Source organism: Castor canadensis, chromosome 2 (genome assembly GCF_047511655.1).
Source record: "Castor canadensis chromosome 2, mCasCan1.hap1v2, whole genome shotgun sequence".
Lineage (NCBI taxonomy): Eukaryota > Metazoa > Chordata > Mammalia > Rodentia > Castoridae > Castor > Castor canadensis.
Window position 1 is genome coordinate 149,749,799 of NC_133387.1, and position 23,702 is coordinate 149,773,500.

General features: G+C 40.4%; 1 protein-coding gene and 1 long non-coding RNA gene across 3 annotated transcripts in view; one reads left to right on the plus strand and one right to left on the minus strand.

The window, feature by feature from the left end:
* The window catches only part of Rora (RAR related orphan receptor A), a 691,433-nt gene that overhangs the window by 191,299 nt on the left and 476,432 nt on the right, over window positions 1-23,702 (minus strand). The window lies entirely within an intron of this gene.
* Window positions 3,650-4,770, plus strand: LOC141420830 (uncharacterized). Its single transcript, XR_012445496.1, has 3 exons — window positions 3,650-3,859; window positions 4,365-4,525; window positions 4,665-4,770. It is a non-coding gene; the product is annotated as an uncharacterized lncRNA (long non-coding RNA).

Genomic DNA, 23,702 nt, shown 5'->3' on the forward strand with positions numbered 1-23,702 from the left:
GTGCTTCTCCACTAGCCAGCAGAATTTTCTCTAATGTTCTTATCTTGTTCTGGCCTCCGGTTCCTTCTTCTAATTTCCTCTGCCCTGTTTTGACTTCCCACGAGTCTCTCCAGTTCTCCCTCACATCCATTCAGTCTCTGCTCAACAGTCACCTCCAGGATGTTTCCTGGCAAGCTACTCCACAGTTGTGCTTTCCACACCTCATTCTCCATGTGACTATGATTTTCTTCTACTTCTCTGCTTCTGATATTCTACTGTTCAGCTGTTGTATGTCTTCTCAGATGAAGCTCAAAAAAGTTATTGAATGAGTGAAAGATGGCTCCCCAAAGCTACGTGCTTGGTGACCCCAACGTCTATGGAAATGTGCAGAGAACATGAGAGACAGCTACATAGCGAAACAAGCAGTAAATGGTGGTTTGGAGACATGGAAGAAGTTTGTAAAGATGATGGGAAATTGGAAGGGCATATACAAAAAACTGAGAAGGTGGAGAACACACACTAACCCAGGACCCAATGCAGAGGTCAGGGAATCAATAGCAAAGTTAAAATCGCACTTTTAAACACTTCTGATAAAAATTGATTTGCTTGTTACCATAGCTGAACACAGGGCATGCCTGCTTCATCTGTTAGAGAGATCTCTATGATCTTGTTAACGGATCCCCAGCACAAACGTTGTAAAGGTTATAACCCAACTTGTAAAGCTAATCTCATATTGGCTCTGGGATAATAAAGAACCTACAGAAAAATTTCCACTTAGCCCTGTGCTATTGCAAGATGCAGGGCTGCATGGCTTCTCAGACGTGGTGATTTGGAAGAGCTCCCCTCTCCCATTTAAGAGACTGAGAAAGCTCTTTTGGAAACAGTGATTTCTGTACCCAGAGTTCTTAGATCTAACAGCTCTGAGGTTAACTTGGGTTTAACACTTTCCCTCCTATTCAAAGTGATTTTAAAATAAAGTCAGGATGTCATCGACATTGAATTACACTGGGACTAATAGGAAATAGCTATTTGGCAAAACCCTCTTTGCCAAATTAATTTTTAAACTTTATTTTTATGATAGTTCTGTTTTATATTTCTATAGTCCTAAATTTTGAATCCCTCGCTGATTATTATTTTTATTTGATACCTGAGTTTTGGATCATTCTTTTTAATTCATTTTTCGTTCACACATTATTTTGTGCAGGGGTACACTGTAGATAGTTCTTTTTAACTATAATATGGCAATGTCATTTCTTTACTGATACTCTGCTGGATCACGGGGGCAGATACAAAAAGGGAAAATGATTCATGTGACAAGTAGGCCCACAAAGCAAAACAAAATAACAATCACAAAACTTTTCTGAGTGGCCTTGAAAAGTAACAAGGAAGAATGTGAGTGTAGCAAGTGTTTTAGTTCAAGCAGGACACATATTAAAATATGCAGGGATGAAATGATACAATGGCTGGGATTGAATTTAAAATGCTTTAACAAAGGAAAAAGGGATAGATGAACCAAATGTAGCAAAATCTAGCTCAGTGTTGAATCTGGACACTATTGTCTCTCTTTGTATATGCTTGAAAATTTCATAATAGAAAAATTTAAGCCATATTGGAAAACTTTGAAACAAGGTTCTGTTTACCTTACAGGAAATGTGCAAGTGGCTACCTGTGACCTTGAATATGCATTAATAGTATTTCTCCAATAGCCAAAGAATGTGCTACTAGGGTAGGAAACAGATACAGGTATATTCTGTATACATATTCATCTGTTTTATTTATGAAAACAAATCTTTAGTCTCTTCCCCCTCCATTAAATTTCTGTTTTCAATGAGGTTTTAGCCTTTTCGATCACAATTTTGTCAACCATGATACATCTTAGGAACATAACTTCACTTGATGGTGAGGGAATATTGGAATTTGTTATGTCCCAGTGAAGGAAGCATGCAGCTGCCAAAGGATGAAATTCTCAGAATGTGTTGCTCTCATTCTGCTATGTGTGATAGTATTCTCCCCTGTAAACACCCTGATTATTTCTTTACTTGTGTTTCAAAAGCTGCTGATATATGATCTAAGTATTTTAAATAATCCTTACAACTGCTATAGAATGAAGATGACCAATTCTATTCCTCTCTATTTACACTAATGAAACCTGTGCCTCAGTTTCCAAGGTTAAGACCAAGAAAACAAGTCATCCCTCTGATGTCAACACTGATAAGGACGATGGCTTTCAACTCAGACATGAGGAAGCTTTCAGCTTAATCAGCTTCCTCCTGACTGTTAGTGTGTTTCCTTCAACAGTCATACTTTATGTCACTTTTTGGCAGGGTGCTTTAAAAGCAGCTATAAAACGTAGGTGGATGAAGTAAGTAAACTTTCAGGATTTTACTTCCAGCATTTGAAGACAAAAGTGACTAATCAGACAGTGAGCGAGACTCAGACAGGAGCCTCAATCCAAGAATGAGCCAGCCTTAGATATCAAGTGTCACGCAAAGCACTGCTCCTACCACGACTGAGCCGCAGACAAGTCACCAGGCTGCAGAGTCCTACATCACTTACAAGCTGTCATAGGTCTTATTATTATTGCACATTATGCCGAAACTCTGAGCCTTCCTGTAAATCATCGTTTTATATAGTAAAATACTGCCACAAGTGGTACTGTCAACTTTTCTATGAGCACTACCTTTTCCTCACGGTGACATTTAAAGTACAGAGTCTCCTTCATCTAACGGAGCTGTGCTATCAGCTCGCTAATGGGAACAATTCATTTAACCTGCTCTCCAAGTTTAGCCAAGGAGAAGAGTAACATGTAAGGGGTCCAGGGGGAATCCGCTGGCCCAGCTGGCCCCTCCCGCACTTGATTCATTGATGAGAGTTCTAGTTTCTTTTCACTTAGACTGACTTACAGAAAAAAAAAAAAAAAGGACATTCCAGAAAAATTAAGTTAACTATTAGCCAAATCCCTCAAACTGCTGGCTTGGATTATATAACAACCCCCTAGTTCCAGAAGCAAAGGGACAGGAAGCCAGCATTTTTTTCTGACTTTAGTTTGCTGTTCTTTTATTGTCCCTCCCCTTCCCCCAGCTCAGTGCAGCCACACAGGCCTTTGACAGCCTAATAGATCTGTTCCTCAGCTATGTTAATCCTGTGCTTCTGTCCACACTGTTCCCCACCCTGGATTCATAAAATCCTCACTGTGTGTGAACCTTGTTTGTCACCTTTGACCCACTCTCCATGTAACACTTGCAGAGCCAAAACTCTGGGAAGAGCACCTGCAATGATGAATGTATTAAACCGTTGTTCCAAAATGACTAAATGTATTATTTCTGCTGCAGAAGAAAATGCTGAGGTGAAGCAAGAGCAAAGGTAAAGACCTGGTTTTCCTAAAATGGGTACAGCCTTCCGGGTATTTTATTCTCTGAGGACCCAGTCCTTATTCTTCTGATCAGATACTTGAATCAACATAATGAGTGTGTGATGCCTCTCTCATTAAACTGATATAAAAGGTAAATGTTACCTATTTCTGGGGTGGGAAACAGGCACAGGAAAGATGATTCTGGAAACTTAAAAGAATTTATACAGATAGTAAAACTAGGGTCCAGTTTCGGAAAGGGGCTGTGTACTTTGCTTTTAGACTGGAGTGGGTGCTGTGATAAATAGGATTGTGGGGGTGGGGAGGGAGAGTTTCTTTTTTTTTTCAGTTCCAATGAACTAAAAGCAATGCCAACTAGTATGGATTGCTTTTTGTAGGATTTTAAGTAATTTTGCACTACTAATTTTACCTCTACTTATGTATTTCTTTATAGCCAGTTGGAAAACAGTGTAAAGAACTGTATACATCTCAACATATTGTTGTTTCAAAATCATAAGCCTTGGTTTGAAGGTAGGCATCCCATGCAGCTGCTGGAATGAAGCTTAGTTGGTTCCAAGTAAACCAAAAGCCTAAATGTGACCTTTCTATGGATCCTCCCTCTACAAAGTTGATGTTAGAGTGAATGCAACATCTGCCCAGCTTTCTTATCGCCTCAACCTGCAGAGCTGTCTACACCTGCTATTCCCTTTTAGATAAGTTGGTTCACTCAGGGCTACTTTTCACTTCCCAGTGCCTGAACCTTCAGAGCCACTCTTTCACCCATCGCAGTAATTCTGTCTGCTTTAGACTAAATTGGGCTGCTCTTGTGTTAACAAAATCAGGCCTGTTACTCAGATTCTGTGGGCTAGCATGACCCCAAAGAGAAATCAATTTCTAGTTTTTTATACTTTTCTCAAATCTCATAAGTTATTTTTGTTATTTCAAAATCTAGCACTTTATAATAAATTTATAGGGTGCCTGGGGGGAATCTTCATTCATATTCCATGGTGTCTCATTCACGGTTCCTCCGGGATAGAAACACACAGCTCTACCCCTCAGTCAGCCAGCAACACTCCTGCTTGTGAAGTCACTGTAGAGGAACAACATAAGGAGGCTCCCTCGGGGTCTCCATGTGCGTAGGAGAGAAAAGCCTACAAAGTGACAAGGGTGACACTCCACTGAAGTCGAATCACCTGGGTAAGCTGGAAAGATCTTCAGTATTTGTAGTCATGAAGTGATTATGCATTTTATTGTAGAAGTTGGTCTAATGCACAGATTTCAAGTGATTTTTACATACTCCATGCTTAAACTGAGTGTTGTCCCTTCCTCTTTCTAGGAGCCTCAGCAGCAGCAGCAGCCATGTTTGAAAAGGGGGGGATGTGTGGGAGCAGTCGCCTAACACGCAGGCAATAATTTAAAGACAATAAAAAACCCAACTAAGAGCTGGTTTGCTTTTGATTATTACCATGAGCTGACAATTTTGAGCAATGTCAGTGATAAAATATTCCTTCCCAGGGCTATTCACTCCCATGCCAGCCCCTGCCTCCTGTTAAATCCCAGGTAAATATGACAGTAGAAAAGCATTCTAATAGCCCTGGTGGAGGGGGGCATTGATACCAGTTGGGGGAGGGAGGAGGCGGAGAAAGGGAGTAGGAGGGTGAATATGGTGCAAATGCTGTGTATGTGTGTATGTAAATGGAAAAATGAGATCTGCTGACACTATTCCAGGAATAGAGGGGAGAGGGATAAAGGAGACTGGTAGAGGGGGTGAATTCAACTATGATATATTTGATAATATGTGTAAGAACTTTTGTAAAAGCCACAATGTATCCCCACCCAGCACAACAATAAAAAAAGGAACAAAATAAGAAGGATGCATCATCATTTTAAAAAGAAAGGTAATACATCTTCACTGTAGAGCATTGAGAAAAATTACAATCTATTGTTTAGGGAGAAATAATAACTCCCCCATTTATGAGTAACTATAGCCCTTCATGTCATTTTTTAGTTATTGGAATGCAACTCTACCATAAATATCTCTGCCATATGTATCTTTTGTGACACTTGTGGTTTTTTTTTTAAGGTATATTCTTGGGCTGGGGTAGAATGCCTGCTTAACAAATGTGAGGCCCTGCGTTTGAGTCCCAGTACCACCAAAAAAAATTTATTTTCTTGAAAGTGTAACATCTAAAAAGAAATGTGCATCATCAAATTATCTTGTAGACAGTGTTTATTAATTTCTAATTTCTGGAGTAGTATATACCCTCACCAACCCTAAACATTATCGTGCAAAGTAAAAATCTTGATTATTTAGTTGATTTAAAAGTTGTCCCTTTTAGATTTACATTTTTTATTCACTTACAAGATTGCTGAAGAAGTTTTTTAACTTCTTCATTTCTTCTCTTGTTAATTGCCTGTTCAGAATCCTTGCTTATTTTTGCATTGTGGTATTAATTCTTTACTTACCAATTTATAAGAATTCTGAATGGTTAGTTATATGTTGCCTTTTTCCCAGCTCAGATTTTTTTTCCTATTGACTTTTGTCTAAGTGGTTTTTCACATGTTGAAATTTAAAATATCTATGACAATAGGATCTAATCTATCAGTCTTTTATTTGTGAAAAAGACTTTTCTTACTCCAAAAACATATATACACATCTTTTAAAAATTTTTATAATTTTATTTTTCAATTTAACTTTAAAATTCAAATGTAATGTATTTAGACATACTTCTGTCTTTTTTTTTCTTTCTTTAGCTTACCTTTTAGATAAATTACTCCACTCTACTTCTTGATATTCAAATCTAAACAACATGCCATCTCATGTCTTTATCTTCACTCCCAAAAGACATGTCAGTGTGTCTGACATGTCAGGAAAAATAACAACAACAACAATCAAACAAACAAATAAGAATACCAGAAAACTCAGAGCCAAATTCCAGCCCTAAAACTTCACATATCGAATTTGAGTCAACTCACTCCTTCAGGAAATATGACAAACTGAGATTTGAAGCATCTATTTCTTAAATTTGTCTTCACTGGGTAAACCTGGGTCTGTGTCCTGATTTCCTTGTAAAATAGAGATTACAGCAAGAGAAGTACAGTTGTGGCTCTCACTTTGAACACTTTTTTGTTTCGGATCACTGGCATAGCTAACAGAAAGTGTTGCGTTCAACTTTGGTAGATTTAGTATTTCCCTACAATCAAAACTACTAGTGATATTTTAATATCTACTGAGAGTAGAAACAAAGTACACACATAGACCACCATGCACTGCAGCCATTGCTGTTCCACTATCTGACCTGCTTTTGGTCCAGGAGAGAAGTCAGCAAGGTTGGAGAACCAGAACAACAATCAGTTCAAAATGTACTAGCCATTCTTATTAACTCTTTTTGCCAGGACAAGTGCCATTTCAAGAAGCACTGTGGAACACTGGTTTTGCAGTAATGCATTCCTGAAAGAGGAGGTAAAGCCACTGTGAGAGAATAGAGCAAAGTTGGCCTTTGATCCTGCCTTACCATCCCCTAAATCCTTAGAATCTTTACAGCAGAGCCAATGTGATGATACTTAAGGGAATTCTTTCATTCCTCTCTTAGAGGGCAGGAATCCAACTCACTCCTCAAGGATAGGGGACCATGTATAACTTACATCAATCTCTACTTTGTGAGGAGAAGAAATAGCTCAGGTGATAAAGCAAAGGGAAAAAATCAGAAATCTTTTCCCTGGTGTTATTACATCAGCAATGAATGTTTTCCTAACATGATGCTGGGTCCAAGGCATCAAGAAAGGTAGTTATAAAGAAAGCCTCCTGGTTTCTCAGTCTTTCCAGCTCCCCAAAGGTCCATGTTCTTAAAGACTTCTGAGCTTTTGGGTCTTCTGTTCTTTCTGACAGGAATGCTCATCCTTTCTCTTCCCTTTAATGAGGCTAAATCCCATTATTCAAGATTCAGTGCATGGCTTCTGGCTATCGTCACACCCCAGCTGTACTGGTTGTTTATCCTTAGGGTATCCTCAGTCTGGCTGGCTGTGGTCTGTAGTGCAGCGTGGTCACAGTCCAAGGGCATCAGTGAAGGGATAGGTGGGAACATCTCATTCACTAATCCATGCGCCTGGGTGCAAGTCTGCCTCCACCTCTAGAAGAGGGGGGCAACTTTTCTAAACCAGCCAAAGATAGATTACTACTCTTACAGCGATCACACTGCTTTATTTTATATGTACTTGGCACATAGTATCTCTTGAATATTTGCCAAATGAGTCAAAACTGCTTTCAAGAAATGTGTAGCTAGCTGTCTGCCAGCACCTTATCTTCCAAGAAGCACTGAACCCAAAGCTTTGGTGTTCAGAGTGAAGAGGGGCATGGGGAAGAGCCATCATGGATCAGAGGGACTGAAGTTAAGAGAAGTTTCATGTAAGAAGTGAGAAAGAATCTCACAGGGACTCACAGAGAAACTTCTAACTGGAGAGTCCATTTCTCTATGGTTTGAAAGTGGGCGCAGTACTGGAAACTCACGAGTATGCTTTCACTGCAGACTCCCTTTGTATCTATGAGGACTCACTTGAACTTGTATCTGTGACCTGCTCCATGCAAATATCTGGCAGTGCCCAGGTCCTCAAGCATGGCTCGTGCTCTGGGGTGTCCCCTGCCTCTGCGCTGCTCAGCACGCTCTACTTCCTCCTGGTCAAGTCCTGTGTACCCAGACTGCTTTTGTAGGAGAGGAAGATCGTGCCTGGTCCTTCTGCATGGCGAACGTGCTCACCACTGACCTTGAAGTCCAACAGGAAGATTGATGAGACAGCATTGGGAAAGGGCCATGAGGTTACCGGGTTGCTTCATGAGTCTCTGGCTCTTCAAAGGTCCAGAAGACTGTGACACAAGAGCAACTGTGCAGAAAGGTCACACTTCTGTGGGTCCCCTGTCCCTCGCCCCCAAGAGAACTTCACTGACCCAGTACCATGCAGGTGAATGTGGAAAGACATGGGCTGATGGCAGGTAGGGACAAGGACTTTGAGAAGACAGTAGATTAGAGTTCTGAGACCACAAGCAGATGACTGAGTGTGAAGCTGAGCTCATCACTCACCAGCTGTGGAACGGTGGCCCAGTCACTTTTTCCTCCTCAGCCTCAGTTTCTCTTCTGGGGAGCTGGAGTAATGTGGGTACCTTTCTCACATGTTGTAATTCAGATTCAGTGTATTATGCATGGCAGCCACTTCGCCATTTCTAACATGGGAGGGATCCCTTTAGGAGTAGGTGTGTAACCTTAGGAATTGTTACTCTCACCTAGCTTGGAAGATTTTATATGGGTTAAGCAAAATACTGCATGTATAAGTGGCTGTCATAGAGTTCATCCTTAAGATTATTGCAATAAGATTTTTCTACAATGCTGTGCTTAAAGCTGAGAAAGCACTCAGTGTGTTTGGGAGGAAACCGTCTCCCTCCAGTTACCGTGTGGAGCACAGGCCTTTCCTTTCTCACCATTTGCATTCAAAATATCGTGGCAGTACTGTGGATAACACTCCAATACGTCCTCTTGACCTCTGTCCATAAACAGACTTTATCACAATGAGAGGTTCTGCGTTTAGGAGTTTTGCTATTTTCAACAAAGAATTAATTGCAAAGCAATTAAGTTTAGAGCAGGGGAATAGATGAACCCTGTCTATCATAAAGGGACAGTGTGGATGGTGACATAATGAAACAAGGAGACGACTCTTCAGATTAGCACACACACACACACACACAATCTCTTTTCTAAAGCACACAAAGAAACCTCCTACCACTTACATTGACAAGATAAATCTAAGCTGCTTAGAGAAGCACTTAATTTTGTTCTCATTAAGTAGCAGGGTTAAGGGCTTTACCCTCAATGTCCATGGAAGTGATGTTAGGTTTTCACCTTGGAAAGTTCTCTGAGGCCTAGGTCCACTGACAAACACAGCAAGTACTAAAATGTGTTATGGAAACATGCCCTGTGTGTAGCTAGCCGTGTTTCCACTTGGCTCTACTCTCTTCCATGGACACAGAACAGACAGAGGGCACAAGTGTTCCTTCCTCTGCCTTAAACTACAACAGCTCACAATTAATCAGCAATGGCTACGGGGTGGGGGAGGGCAGCTTAGATGGGGACAGCCAGAAGCAGGTTTTACCACTAGGGCTTGGAGGCTTAATCTACTTTATGGTGATTAGACTGATGTCACCCTAACATTTTCTCTGCTTGTCTCATGGACCCGAAGGAGATGCCAACTCATATCACACATGCTTTTTAATGACCTATGAGTGGAGAAGGTGCTGGAAGAAGTGTATGGGGTAATTTAAGATGTATTCTTACCTGCCCTTGGGTTATGGTTAATGTGACATACTTCCAAATACCACACATTTGCACCTGGAAACACACTACCTGAGATTTATAAAAAATGTGAGAACTCAAAAGAAAGGGGGGAAACAAAGGGAAAAGGAAAAAAGAAGGCCTAGAGGGTAATACACCAAAAATTTAACCAAGATTGTAGATTGCATCTAGTATTTTCCCCCTTTCTACTTCTGTGTCTTTTCCAAATTTTTAGTGAGCATTATTCTACTTTCATAGTGGGTATAATAAACTGAACTTGGTTTTGATTATTTATTAAACTTCTTTTTAAAAACATCAATTCCAATGAAATGGGCGTGAAAAAGACTTCCTTACCCTCAAAAGAATTTTACCTTGAACTCTAGGCAACACAGCTGTGTCAAAAATGGTGACTCCAAGCTTGACTAGATGAAGTATAAAATTAAGGTTTTTTTTTTTTTTTCTGGTTCATTTTCATGGTTTCAGGTTGGAGGTGAATTGTGGGAGGTGGCTGCAAGGAGAGGAGGGTGTTGACTCCCTTTTTCCTTTTTCATCACACCTATCCTAGGAGCAAACACAACCCACAAACTGGCTGTCACATGGCCTGGGTGGCTCCCTGAAGATGCTGGAGGCAGTTCTTCGAGGGTGGGGCTGAAGAGGCTGAGATACAAAAGTCAAAACAATCACCAGAACCCTCTTATTGTTTCCTTTTCTTTGCCCCTGCTCTTCATAGAAGTTGACTGGGTTTGGCTTAAATGCCTCAGAAAGAAGCATAATCTTCTTCTAAAATAAAAGATAAGTGCTTGAACAAGATGGCCAAGAATAGTTGTGGGGACTTTGAATGCATCATGAAGATTGGAGGGGTGCTAAGTCATAGAACACTACCTTAGAGACACAGCCTCCAGGCCCTGTTTGTGATCCATTCAGTTTCATACCATGGTTTCCATTATGTATTGTACAACATTGGCTTGCAGTCCCTCCCCTCAGCACCCCCAACTCACATTGCTGTGCATGGTGAATGAGCTCACACACGATACCATATCGTTCTCCTCCCTGACCTATATTACATTTCACTGTGAATGAATTTAATGGATTAAGATCTGATTCACTTGAGTTTCCACATGTGACTGCCGGGGGCGGCAAGGCTCTTCCTGAGCCCAAAGAGACATTACAGAGTCTTCTTTACACCTCACTCAGCCACTCATTTTAATGTCTCAAGGTTTTTATTTTTGCTTTGTGTTTTGTTTTGCTTTCCTTCTAGCAAGAGTCTCATCTTATTATTGGTATTTTTGTGCTAGAAAAAAAAAAAAAGGAAAAAGAGAAAGGCAGAATAGTTCCTTACCTACACAGCAAAGAAACTTAGGCACTTTGCACTTTCTTGAAAGTATCAAATTATCCAAAACATGAGGCATGCCAGCTGGTTTTATCTGAAGACTGAGCTTGTTTGAAATGCCAAATAAGGAATTTTGACAAACTCTGGAAAATGAGGCAAATCTAAAATGAATACTGGTTTGAGTTTTCACTGAAATTTCTGTGGACTGGAGCTTGGGTTTAAATTTTTCCACTCATAACTTACATTATCAATTTGTAAAATGTCACCACAAGTATGTGAGCAACAGTGACCCTGTGATTGGTGAATAGTTACTTAACTGCAGCATGATTTAATCAAAGGATTCAACAACTAGAGGGGGCAAAAGGCCCTAAAATGATCAAACTTACAAATGTAGAGCTGTCTTCAGTATGTAATTATGAGAATGGAGACAAGGACAACTTATGAAATCAGGTGATAGAAATGGCTATTTTTCTTTGGTAACTAAGTCCTCAAAGACAAGCTTTCAGGATAATGCTTAGAATTAGAAATCTGCCCCCATTCCCTTTCACCAACTAACCAGCTTCCCCAAATATTTAAAAATTATTTTAAAAAATTTAAGTATATATTCTATTCTAGACTCTAAGAGTTAGGAACATTGGGAGATAATTTCTCTAAAGGGAAGCATAATCTATTTGCTTAATGATCCTACAAGGCGCTAATAAGTATCATATCTCTTAGAAATAATAATACTTTGCTTTTATGTAGAATCTTTCTCCAAGGAGTGCCAAGTATATTACAGATGTACCTAATTAATCCTCCTAAGGTCCCCAGGTGGAAGGGAGGTGGCAGGTATTATGAAGGTTCATCAGTACCATCAACATGTCTCAGGTGAGGAAATAGAGCTATATAAAGTATGGTAAAAAGGGTACACGCCTAGTTATTTAGGTCTGTGTGACCTCAAAGCACTTAACCAACTCGCTGAAAGGAAGAATCATTCAAGTTTGATACTGGTTGCCAAATGAACAAAAGGACAGGATCCTTTGACTGAATGCTTTGGCTTTTTCCCCAGTTGGGCTCCTGGACCATGGACTTTAATGGGAATGCCAATGAGAGAACCCACACTTTCGACCTGGTGGTCCCCTCAGCACGGATGAAATGGCTAACTCACATTTTCCATTTGCTGCTTGACACAGTACCCTCGAATAGCACATCAGCCATGTGGCTATGATTTTTCCCTAAGTTTGGATTACTGAGTCTGTTCATGACCTTCTGCAGTGTGGGTTTGTATGTGGTATTTTGTTGGTGGTGGGGAGGTGGTGGTAAGAGAGGGTCTTTGGATAGTCTATTTGGCGGTACAGATCCCTTACAGCAATAGGAGATGTACTGCAAGTCTACATCTGTTGTATCTAGAGAGATACAGGATTTGCCAGCTTGAAGGTCTGCTTCATTTCATTCTTAAACATTCCATTAGCAAAATTCAGCCTCCTATGGTTACAGGTCCTTCCTAAAGACAGCAGCCAGAGATCAGAAAATTGACCAATAACTGATGAAGAGGAAGAGGTACTTCTACAGAATGTGAGCTACACTTAAAATAAAAGCCAAATAACACTTCCTAAGCTTCACACTCTTTTAGTACCAAGCTCTCTGGGGCATTGAGGCTCTGCTAAAATCACTTCCCATAAAGGGAAAAAACCCAAGAGAAAATTCAGTCAAATTAATAAACTAGTTGCCTGTAATATGAACTACATTTCCTGACACATTATGATAATAAATAATTTCTGACTTTTACTTAACCTAGCTCAGGAGAAGTTGTCATTTGTTGTTGTTTTAAAGACCCTAATAATGTCACTTGTTTAGGAAGTAAAGATAAACAGTGTGTTTGAGGGAAGATAACACTTTCCTATCACTGGAACTTGGTAGGTCAATTGGATAGTCTCAGGTGGTTGCTGGAGTCTGTGGGTCTTGGGTTGACACCGGAAGTTGAACACCTCTCAACATCCTCCGAATGGTGTACTCTGAGCTGTTGCAAGGGGCACATCTTTCATCAAAGCCTTTGTAGTAACTTCAGTAGACTCGCAGGTGTCTGCCTTGCCCCACATGTAAGCATGAACAGTTCCCTGTTGGTATTCATGTTCCTCTATTCCTTAAAGTCATTCCGTTAGTTCCTAAACCCACCCCTAGTCTCTCATATAGATCCTTGTAATATTCCACTTAACTCCTTACTCACTTGCAATTCTTCTCTCCTACAGAGGTCCCATTTGGGGCCAGTTCTTAGCTGGTCCCTCCCCTAGACTATCACCCTATCCCTACTAGTCCAGCCCCCCGCTTCTGTAATAATGGGGCCCATGCTAATTTCTTCCAGTTCAGCTCCTAATCCTGATCATCTTCTTAACTTGTAGCATTTGTAAAGGACTAACCGCATATATGCCTGATTTCATGTGTATCACTCATTTGCTTGTTTTTGTAGACTTAGGCTCAGTCTGCCCCTTCCAAACAAACTCTTGACTTCTTGGAAACAGTTCAGGTTTCCTGAGGGGTAGGGAGCTTGTTTGTAGGAGTCTTTGGACACCTCAGCACTCTGGCTAAGAGGAGCCCTCTGTATTATCTGTGTCATCTGCCCATTTGGGACTTTCCTAGCCACCTACCCTTTTTTTTTTTTAAACAAACAAGCAAATAAAATGTCACCATAAATAAAATGTGGCATTCAAATGTGGCTTAGCATTAGAAGTTGAGCTTCTTTGTCATTTTATGCCTGTGTGTGTCCCAAGTTGGGTGGGAGAAACACTTAGAAATGGCTTCTATTGTATAAAAGGCTATAAAGGAATTTTTCATAAAATTTGCACAAAATTCTTTTACTTAACTCCTCAGACTCTCCATAGAAATTCTGACATCTCTTCCTCTCTCCCAGGCCCTTTCAATTCCCTACACTTTCAGCCTCCCTGTTCCCAGGGTGTAGCAGGCAAAGTGTGGCTAAGTCTGTTTGGTATTAAAGTTAGAATTATTTATGTGTTAGAGCTCAGGCTTGTTTATGCAGTAGAATTCTGAGGAAGAAGTGAATCAAGAGAACTATCTCCTAACAGGACATCCAGGAGTCAGGCTGAAAACAAGTACTGATGATAAGGTAAAACCCTACGTTGCTCAGAAAGCTTTATACTGAACCTCAGATACTATAGGCCTTGCAGGGACCAGGCCTTGATATCGTGCCAGTACAGCTGGCAAAGGGTCAGTGAGCAGTAGACAGTTACACCAGGGCAGCTCCTAAAAGCCCGTGGATGTGGGAAGAATCACAGAGGACTTTGAGAATCCATTGCATTCCAATTCCTTCCTCCCTTGGAAAGATATACCAAAAAGATCAGTTGAATGATTCTTCAATATAACATACCCTCATATTTCTGCCTCCAGTTCAATGAACTACATGTAAACTCATCTCTGAACTAACTACATTTGAGGGTTTTTTTTTTCAGCAACAGTAATTAATAGCTCCCATCATTTCACTGAGTTTCTACTATGCACCAGGTATTTTACATATTGAGCTAATTCTTCAACACTGAGAAATTGTTAGTATTATTCTCATTTCACTAATTAAGAAACTCTAAGAGGTGAAATTGCATAGCTATCAACTAACAGACAGGGGACTGAAGGCCAGGCTCATCTGATTCTGAGGCCTCCGGGTTCCTTTAGATTACTCTGCCTCTGCAGGCTGTACTTGAGGCCACACTGAGAAGGTAAGTCTGAGGGTTTCGGTAGAGAGAGAGGAAGAAACTTAAATATCAAGTGTTTTGTTAGGTGGGCATTTTTACCTTGATTTCACTGTTTCAGGAATGCTCCAAGGCTGGAGGGATGGAGAAGGATTGGAGATGTGACTCTAATTCAGGTTCTGCCACTTTGGACAAAGTCCCATCTTGCTGTGGACTTGGACTTGAAAAGACAGACTTCTTATGCTATGAATTATTCGTATCAACAAATACAACAGGTAACCCTTCCCTTGTAAATGTTCAAAAACAGGCTAGGAGAATAATTCAAATAGGATGCAGTGCAGGAGATGTTCTAGTCTCTACTAAGGCAGGAAATGGGATAGAGGCTGATAGCTAAAGTCTGGGTGGCCATCCAGTGACATGTATTTACTCCCATAGTCACTGTTGAATCCCAGTTTCCTCTAGAGCAATGGGAATACTGTGTTGGGCCTTCTGGATGGCCCCTGGGGTGCCTCTGAAAGGTAGGGATCTTCCTACAGAAGAGGGAGGGAGAGCTGCCAAACCTCTAACCCTCTAGGTCCAGGACACATGTGCAGCCAGGATCTCAGTGCAGAAATGGCCCTAAGTGATGATTCCCTTAACTCCATCACTTGGAGGTGGGAAGTGAACAGGAAAGAAAGCTCCTTGTTTAGCAGGTCTACAGCTAGGAGGGGTGCATCAAGACTAGAATGCCCAGGTTTGTTTTATTTTACATTAAGGCTTCTCCAGCCTGGCTCAGCCTTGACTCTGCAACCCAATTTGGACAGATTTATCCCAGAGCAGGTTTTGTATCTACAAGGCCTCATGAGGCTAGGTCACTCCTTTCCCTCTATTGTGGAGCCCCAAAATGGCTTATATGCCCCCAAGGCCATGTGTAACTCTTACTTCACCTGGAATTAGTCATCAATGTATATTCCTCATTTCCACTTCTGAATTGTATACGTCTGCAGATCTAGGATGACATATCTTTCTTCCTTAACTGACAACTTCTTTTTGCCCAAATAGCTACCAGCATTGATCAGGTAATCAATACATATTTATTAAGCAAATGAATATATAATGAATAAGATGTCTAAAAGTTGGCTGTAGTACTCAGGAAGATAGACCTCTTTAGGCAGCAATTAATTAAAAGCCAACTGCAGTAAGGGGTAATATAAGGTAACTCTTGTTTCCCATTACTGAGTCCCATCTTATACACACACACACACACACACACACACACACACACACACACACACACCATGAACTAGAAGGGTTTATCTTTGGAGCACTATTCTATAGTTGGGGGAGGCTAGGTTGAAAGTTCCCTGGTCTCATGAGAACCACCTCATGGTGGCTGATGAAGTCTGTCCTAGACAGCCCTTATTCTTTTCCCCTGTTTTCTTACTCTGCTTTGTTTTTTGGCCCAATATCCTTTAGCTCAAGGATTTTAGGAAGATGATTCTGCCTTTGGGGAAGATGGTGTTCCCAATGATTGGCCCTCCAGGTTTTTCAAAATCGTGGACCTTTCTAGAAAGATCCAAAACTTAAAACATCTTCTCTGAAACAAATTCTATGATAATATAATGGCAAAGTCCTTAGGCTTCCTGTACTCACTCTCAAGTGTGAACAGTAAGTTTCATTCTCTTTTTTCTACACTAGCACAAGAAAACTATTTTGGGATGTGCTATCTAATTCTACTTTGATTTTTTTAGAAACATAGTTTGCAATGGCAAACATAGTTTGAAATATATATTTTCCTACTTTTATTATGAGAAGTGACTTTTGTTATCATAGAAAGAGTGGCTGATGTTTTCAATCACATTGGTTAAGCAATGAAGATTTATTTCACAAGTGAGATACCGTGACTCCCTATATACTGTTTGGATTAACAATGGTTGTCTAGCACTTTTATATTCCAACATTTACACATCCAGATGTTTCCTTTAAATATATGTCTTCCTGAATATAAAAATTGTGGCAACACAAGGCCAATGTTCCTGTGTTACACAATTAAAACTTGATCTGAAGGAGTGGTTGCTGTCTTTGGGCAGAATGCAAACTCTCCAGTCCCTACAACCCACACTACTCCCTGCTGCCTAGTGGAAGTCAAGTCACATATCAGTTGCCATTTGGTATCAGGTATCCATGGTGGTTTAGATCTATTTTGTGTGTCTTTTTAATATGTTCCCAACCAGCTTAAGGCATCCTACTCACTAACCTCTGTAGCCATTTGTGCTTAAGGATCCCAGGGTACTGCATGTGATGGACAGGGCCCAATTAAGTTCTGGCAGCTCTTCCTGAGGCTAGAAGACCAGACTTCCATCCATGTGCATGAGGCCCAGCTCTATTACTTACTTCCCGGACGCTTGTCAGGATTGCTGGTACCAGCTTCTTTCCCTGATAAGGCGTTCCCCGCCAGCCAAAGTTAATGACACACCTCTCGGTGAGAATGAATGTTGTCCTGTAGTGGCTTATTTAGGACAGATCTCTTTTGAGAAAAGCTTAAATATAAGAATCCTATCTCTTGGACTAGAAAGCCTGAGGTCTTTCTGCTCGTAACTATTGGATGGATATATACCTTATCTAACAGTCACAGTGGATACCCTGAACCTAGATTATGTAAAGAAAAACCAACAGTTTAGGTTACATTAATCAGCAAGGCAAACAGGTTTCCCTTCCCTTCCCTTCCCTTCCCTTCCCTTTCCTTTCCTTCTCTTCCCTCCTTCCTTCTTTTTTTGTGGTACTGGGGCTTGAACTCAGGGCCTACACCTTGAGCCACTCCACCAGCCCATTTTTTTGTGTGATGGGTTTTTTCAAGATAGAGTTTTACAAACTATTTGCCCAGGCTGGCTTTGAACCTCAGTCCTCCTGATCTCTTCCTCCTGAGTAGCTAGGAAGGCGTGAGCCTGCCTGTGTTCCTTTCTTCCTTCCTTCCTTCCTTCCTTCCTTTCTTCTTTTCTTCTTCCTTAAGGTCGTGACAAGGACTTCCCTGGCAATAAAAGATCTCACCAAATTGTTCTAAATTATGTAGGAAGATGGTAGTTATCAATATAATCTTCTTTCATAAGAAAACAAATGTGGTAAAAACCTACAATCCACACCAGAAGAGCTCAGGAACTGGATCCCTTAGTAGGGTGTACAGACAAGGGGAGACTGTGTTTCCTTCCTCCCTTCACAGCTGAGTCCTTTGGGTGAAGGAAATGGCTTTTTGGCTCCTCTGGTCCCCCCTTAACCTGTTAAGAAAACCCATGGTGCTTTTCTTTTTTTTTTTTTTTTAAATCAGTTTGGCAAAAAGACAAAGGGAATATTTAATTCTGTACTTAAAATTCTTGGTTCCTACAGTCAGCAGTCCTAGTTCTCAAAGAACCCTGAATGGATATTTGAAGTTTTGTGAAACTGAGACTGAACAGCAGCCACAAGGAGGAAGAGATCCAAAAGTAAGGGAACATTTTAAAATACACTCCCCCATCCATTCTACTCTCCTCTCTTTTTTCTCCTTCCTAATCAAGTCACATCTGGTCCCAAGGAATATTCCCACAGGAGGGAGGTATAATGTCCTTAGGTTGTCTGTGTTTAAATGGGAAGACCTACCAGGTGCAGGAATCCAACACACAAGGACATCACAAGGAGACAAGGAGCAAGAAGGGAGGAAGAATTCCATGGTGGAATTGAAAACAATGGGGTACTGACAAGTCTCTTTCAGCAGTGAAGTGGTCCAGTCAACTACAAAACATCTTCCTCCTCTTCAAACTTTCTTGCAAAGCTTCCCAGCAACAGGTGGGTGGTAAACTTTCAAAGAACACAAAGGTCACTTCCAAAAACCTCCATAGGGGGTCTCATGGCAGACTGAAAAGAGCTTCCCTAGAGACTGGGTACAGAGAAGCCTGGGCAAAGAGGCACTGTGAAAACCACAGCCCCATTCCGTCCTTAAGGTTTGCATTCACATGAATTGTGCAGATCATTCTGCATGTTGAAAAACAAAACCAAAATTGTATTTTTAGAAATCAAATACAATGGAATCACACTTGGTCTTCCTTTAACCTCCCAAACAATGCCAATGGTAGCTTCTAATAAAGTCCTAGGCTAGCATTTTTTCTAATTATGAAGACAATTGTGTGCCTGTGCATAAATACACTCATGGTTTAGTAGTCCAAAAGCAATCTAAATGTTTAGGGAGAGAAAGATTCATTTCCTATTTTGAGTCACCAATCATGAAACTCACAGTTGGAAGAAAGTCTGTTATTTTTTTTTTTAAATAATAAAATTTTGATTCTTCTCAAGCTAATGTAGAATTGCCTTTACCCAGAAATGATCTTATGCTTCACTAGAACTACTCAGTCAGCATCTTTATCATTTCCCACCCATCTCTAGGTCAGTGCTTCTCAAAGTTTAATGTGCAGATGAATTGCCTGGAGATCTTATTAAAAATGCTAATTCTGATTCTGTAGGTCTGGGGTAGGCACTGATATTCTGTACCTCTTACAAGTTCCCAGGTGATGCCATAACTTCCAGTCAGTCCTCTGACTAAACTGTGAACAGCAAGATTCTGCACCAAGCTCACTTAACTTTGCTCTCACCAAGGGCAAGAAGTGGAGCACAGTGGCTGGGATAGCAGGCTTCTGTGAGTTACTATGTTCTCTTCCTTTACACAGATTTCTTCTGAACCATCTTCCTCCCCTCTTTTCTGCATGCACTTGCAGTGGCTAACCTAAAGGGGGCAGCCTGTGGCACTGGCACAGTTTGCAACCTTGGGTTTGGATTTTGGCAACACCACTTCCTAGCCAGGTGATTCTCCTTGCTGAGCCTCGTCTGTAATATGGGGTCAAGATACCACCCATAGCATGTTACCGTAGATACCTGAGAGAATGCTCAGCAACCAGCACACTGTCTTGCACACAAGAGTTCAATAAACATCAGCCCTCTTTCCTCCTTCCTTTAAAACATGCCCCAAATCAGCACTTCATGCATGGCCCTAATAGCATAGGAGCATAGGAGTTTGTAATATCAAAAGCACATTGATAAAATTCTGCCTATGACGTTAGAAGTTGGAAATCAAAGTGGAATCTTCCTCCCTTGGCAGTAAGTTTGAAAACTCTTGTTTTCTTGTCTGCTGTCATCACCCCTGAACTGGTGGTATCTTTTGGTCTTCTCAATTAATTAACTATGATATTTGTACTGAGGTCCTCTATGTACCAGACAGTGCATTGGATTTCCAGATGCAGTCTTCAAATACACCCAGCTTTTAGATGAGCTGGATTTTAGGTAGAAAAACTCTGGATAATTGATCAAAATCTTGCATTTTCATTCTAATATTTGAAAAATTATGTCAACATGATAGAACTGGAAAAAGAAAACCTAGGTCAACATATTGGTAAAATAAATGATAGTCTGGACATCACTAGGCAGAGTTTTTATGCTTCTGTTTATCCACTGGTCACTGATGGAAGAAAGATCTTTCTAGAAAGCTAGAGTTTCTCATCTCATCCCTGATATTTCATTCAGATGCAGCCATTGTAACTGCCGATTTCCTAAAGTTTTTTTTTTTCTTATTGTGGAATTCAAGGTGAATGTGACAGAAGTAAAGATATTCACCTAGAAAAAGGTGATTTTCCACTTAAATATGCTAATCCAGTAAATAAAAAGATGTTACATTTGTAAGCTGAATAGGAAAAACCACTCTACAAGAGAGTTTTCTGGTTAAATGTGAATAAAAGATATCTGTCTCTGGTTTAATAATATTTGAATGAAAAATGGTTGTTTGCTAAGTCTGATTTTCCTGTCAAGATTGTCACTATGTTGCAAATAGACTTAGAAGAGTTAGCTTGAGCCAGAGTGGAATAGTGAGAACTTAATACACAGAGCTCGGGTAGCAGGGAATTCATCTATCCATCCACATCTTGACCTCCTTCTAACCCAAGGAACAAAACTTGCCAGAAAGCTGATGAGGAAGTCATTAATATGTGGAAAAGGGATCTCTCAGATGCACACAAGACTATGTGCTTTCCACCGATAAAAATCAAAAGGAATTGTTCAAATATTTACTGCAAGGAAATAATATGTTCTGTCTCAAAGCTGAAGAATTCCCACAATAGATACAGTTTACTGTATCATTACCTGGGCAAGGTTTCTATTAGCACAGGCTCCAGAGCCACTCTCAAAGTGAACTTCAGAGGTCCAAGATCAAGGACTGACCCTCCTTGAGCTTTTGAAGAAAATAATCAGTTCTGTGGATGCCTCTGTGTGTGTGTGTGTGTGTGTGTGTGTGAGAGAGAGAGAGAGAGAGAGAGAGAGAGAGAGAGAGAGATTCCCAAGTGATGGTTAACAACCCAGTGAAAATAAAGCTGCAAACAGACCTCATGAAAACTATTCACTTATAAACTCAATGCTTTTCTCCCTTATTTGCATCTTTATTCGATAAAATCAAGTATGAGTTTGAAAATGAGCTCGATATTATGCAGTATTAAGGAATTAAGTTTGTTTAATAATTGCATTATGGTTACATATAAACATATTTAAAATATGTACCTTGAAGCATTTAGTGCTGAGATGACAGGACATCTGAGATGTTCATTGAACTATTCTAGCAAAATTAAAAAATGCCTTTGTGTAGAGACTAAGGGTAAATAAAACATGACAGTAAAATGTTGATGATCACTGAGGCTGAGTGAGAGGTCCACTGAAGGACTGCATTTTCTCTCAACTTCTGAGTATTTTTGGAAATTTTCACAATAAAAGTTAAAAAAAAATCTAACCCTAAATAAATAGGGTTTCTTTTTAAAAGCACTAAAATAGCTTATGCAACAATATCGACTTTTGTTGTGGAATCAGGGAATCAGGGCAAAACCTCAGAGCAATAATTAATGGCCAGCCTTATGTGCATTCCATTAAGCACAAGATGCTGTCACCAACATCTTAATTTAAAGAGTTGGGGTTTGGGGAAATCATGGCACTGCAGAAAGCTACGTCCTGCTGCTTCTCCACAGAACGGGTACATATCAGACCCTTAAATTTTTAAACATGGCTTTCATGTTTTTGAGAGCTGAAGAGCCTTTGAAAAGTCAGCTTGTTAGGAAATTCACCTTGCAGACTCCTGCTTCGAAGATTGGTTGAGGGGCTTGGATACTGACAAAATTGATTTGGGGGTGGGAGGGGGGTTCTCAAGTAAAAGAAATGAGTTGAATGCTTCAGAAGTGGCAACAGGGCCATCTCTAAGCTATCTTACAGTAGTACCTTCCAGAAATGAAAAAAATATGCCATCTTGCTAGAGAGGCATTTAAATTCCTCAAGTCGCCCCACCCTGACTCTTTATTGTTCTTCTTCCATTCTCTGTCAAAAAAAAAAAAAAAAAGACAGAAAGAAAAGAAAAAAGAGGCAGCATTTTAAAGAGGGAAGTCATCAGAAGGAATTAGAAGTCTCCAATTTAGCTTTCTGACTGCTGAGAGTTGGTGGAAACTCCAAGACAATGTCTGCCTTAGCTTCTGTGACATGGGACCAACTCTCACACCCATGAAGGTCTCTGAATCCCTTGTATCCCAGTACACCTGAGCACATCTATACAAGAGCTTTCTGATACCTCCCCACCACTACCCGGATTCTTCTCCCTCAGGGCTAGTTGGCACACAAGAGTCCTATCTGCATTGCCAAGTTTAAGGTGAACAGAAAAGGGCAGGAAAAAACCAATATAATCTAAGTTAACAATTTAGAAGTTGAGACTCACCAGTAACAAAATATTTGAATGGACCCAATGACCTTTTATTAATTCTCTCTTTCCTCAGAGACTCCACATTAATACCTAAGTAATCAAGTATCTTGGTGGTTCTATGTATTGATGGTTCTCCATGAACTTGAGAATGACAGTATGCAGGCTGAACTTGACAAGAAATGAAGCTGGTTGGCAACACAGAGCAAGGTTTGCTATTAATTTCTTGAATTGATCCAGGCAATATTATTATCTGGTCCAGGAAAGCACAATGCTTTACTCATAAGCAACCAATTTGAATTTTTTTTCAACAATACTCTATTGCCCGTAAGGATGACTAATAACTGACAGCTGTAATTTCCCAGTTTGTGGGCAAGACTTCTACAGCCATCTTCGTGTCTGAATTGCCCATATTTTGTCTGGGGGCTTGCTAGGGCTTTAAAACCCAATTCAACCAAACCCCCAGCCCCACTCGCCATTCAGCAGGGAGATCTTTGTGGTACACTCGAACTTCCTACTTCCCACCCCGCCCCCACATCTGAGGGTCTCCCTGCAGCTGCTCTCCTTGCAGCATACACCATCCATCAAATAAACAGCAAAGCCCAGAAACCTCGGTTCTCAACTGCAATCAATACAGCCACCTTTCTTGGGGTAGCACTGCCTTCATTTTGAAAGTCATAGAATTTTGAAGGTCATGGACTGCGTCAAGGCAGAAGAGAAACAGAGGCAATGGGTTCTTTGACTCATGTCTCAGAGGGAAATCAGTTTATCCTGAAAAAATGAACTTGTTAAGCTGGGCTAATTGCTGGGGGGGCGGTGGGCAGGACAAATTGACAAAAATTTTGAATGGTCAAAATACAGCTTTGTTATTTTACATATGGTCTCAAGAGCTAGACAAATAAACTTGCCAGTGTAAGTTCTGAGTCACAAATAGATAAGAGGAAATTGAAACCACAATAGCCAAGCACCTCTCTGAGGAGTGAGCCTGTGCTTCTACTCAGCCGTTTTCTTATTTATGATTTCTTATGCACATCATTTCAATAGATACTTATTTATTGGTACACACAAGATATACTGGTGTCGAATTCATAGTATGAAGTACTGTGGGGAAGGTAGACATGAGTGTCCTCAAAGAAGTTGCTAAAATAGCTATTTTTTAAGTGCTAGTAAAAAAATTGCTCTTCTAGCAGGAAAAAAGATAATTGCTGGAAATCTTATTCATGATCTCAATGTGCAAGGTTCTTTTAAATTAGCCAGGTATAAGAAACATTTATATATGAAGAATTTCTAAAGCAGATAACTCAGGAATTGTCTTGTGTACTAAAAGGCAGAA